This window comes from Rhinopithecus roxellana, chromosome 9, assembly GCF_007565055.1.
Source record: "Rhinopithecus roxellana isolate Shanxi Qingling chromosome 9, ASM756505v1, whole genome shotgun sequence".
Taxonomy (NCBI): domain Eukaryota; kingdom Metazoa; phylum Chordata; class Mammalia; order Primates; family Cercopithecidae; genus Rhinopithecus; species Rhinopithecus roxellana.
Window position 1 is genome coordinate 97,274,042 of NC_044557.1, and position 1,778 is coordinate 97,275,819.

At 46.2% G+C, this 1,778-nt stretch overlaps 1 pseudogene across 1 annotated transcript; it reads right to left on the minus strand.

Moving 5' to 3' along the window:
* Positions 1–528: 528 nt before the first annotated feature.
* LOC104656688 lies at positions 529–980 on the minus strand (annotated as a pseudogene). Its single transcript, XR_747164.2, has one exon. The product of XR_747164.2 is annotated as a 60S ribosomal protein L28 pseudogene (transcript).
* Positions 981–1,778: the final 798 nt, after the last annotated feature.

A 1,778-nucleotide genomic window follows, 5' to 3' on the forward strand; every position in this document is an offset into this window, starting at 1 on the left:
ACAGAACCAATACGATTTATAGCATAAGGAACTGGCTCATAGGATTATGGAGGCTCAGAAGCCCAGCCATCTTCCATTTAGAGACCCAGGAAAGTGAATATTATAGTTCAGCCCAAGTCTGAAGGCCAGGGAACAGGAGAATTTGATGATGCAAATCCAAATCTGAGACATAAAAACCTGAAATATTCCAGCTCATGCAGTAGGGTAGGAAAAAATAGGGATGAATTCCTCTTTCCCCAACTTTTTTTCCATTCAGGCCCTCAATAGACTGGATGATACCCGACCATATTGAGGAAGGCAATCTGCTTTATTGTGTCCACTGATTCAAATGCTAATCTCATCCACAAACATCCTCACAGACATATCAGAAACAGTGTTTAATCTGGGCACCCCACGGCCCACTCAAATTGACATGTAAAATTAACCATCACACCTACATGTCAGCTACTGCTCACTTTCTTCTTCTTTTTTTTTTCTTTTTTTTTTGAGAAAGCCAGCTGACTCTTTATTGCTTTGGGGGCAGGGGGCTCAGGAGCTCTTGGTGGGGAGGGTCCGCTTCCTCTTCACCATCACAGGCTTCTGGCTGCGCAGGGTGGCGCTGGCCCTGCTGATGGCTGCCATGCGCAGGCCGGGGCGGTACTTGTTCTTGCTGATCATGTGTCTGCTGCTGCTGAGCGTGGCATGAGCATTCTTGTTGATGGTGGTCCGCACATAGGGGGTGGCAGGCTTCCGCTGGCCGGATCTCCGCTTAATGACCACCACGACACCTTTGACGTCGGCTGCCGGCTCCACGGCCACAGTCTTGTGGTGAATCAGCCCGTTGTAGCGGAAGGAATTGCAGGCTTTCAAGTTATTGTGCTCAGTACTGTAGGTCTGCTTATTCCTCTTGATCAGGAAACTGGAGCAGTTCCGCACGACCATCCATTGCAGATGCGCAGACATGGCGGCGGCTCCTCTCGCAGCGGCGACCTGAGACGGAAAGAGTACTGCTCACTTTCAACTAGTTTAGGCCTTTAGGCCTTTTCCAAATACAAAGATGATCCCCACCACACCACCAAACACACATACACAAAAACCTTTTGCAGACGCATTATTTCGACTATAGAAACAGCTTTCGATTGTTTTTGAAATCCTATGTCTTATCCTTAGACATAGATTTAGTCTAAGGACCAAATCCATGTGGGCAAATGAAAATTCTTCACTATTTGATAATGGATTGAGCAAATTTCAAAGACAAGGAAGTGCTATATGAAGGTAGATATTGATTTGAGATTGTCCACGAAGAAACATAGAACTTCTATCTGCCCAGTGTTCAATGAACTAAGAATGGGAGATGGGGCGATGGAGGTAGGGAAGGAGAATGAGTGTTCCTCCAGAGACCCATGGAGGAGCAAATCTTTTGGCAGATTTCTTTTGGGGACAGGAGGTGGGGAATTTACTTGTTTAGACTCAGTGTTTTTTCACACTAAAGAATTTGAGAGAATGTCTAGAGAGGAAAGGCTTTAAGCAGGGAGAAAATGAGAGGAGCTTACCTGTGAGGGGAGATCTTTGAACATCAGGACCAAGAGCTATGAAGAACTGGCTCTCCTGAACTTTCTAAGTAAATGAAGCCTGGGTGGACTAGTGGCCAGTTGTCTTCCATCTTTCTTCAGAGTTCCAAATGCAATGTTTGCTGAGGAGTTATATGATTCTGCAGAAAATGTAGCCTGAGAGCCCACTGGAAGTGACCAGAAAAGACCACGAACCTGGCAGGCGAGTTAAGAGAGGACATTTAGTGG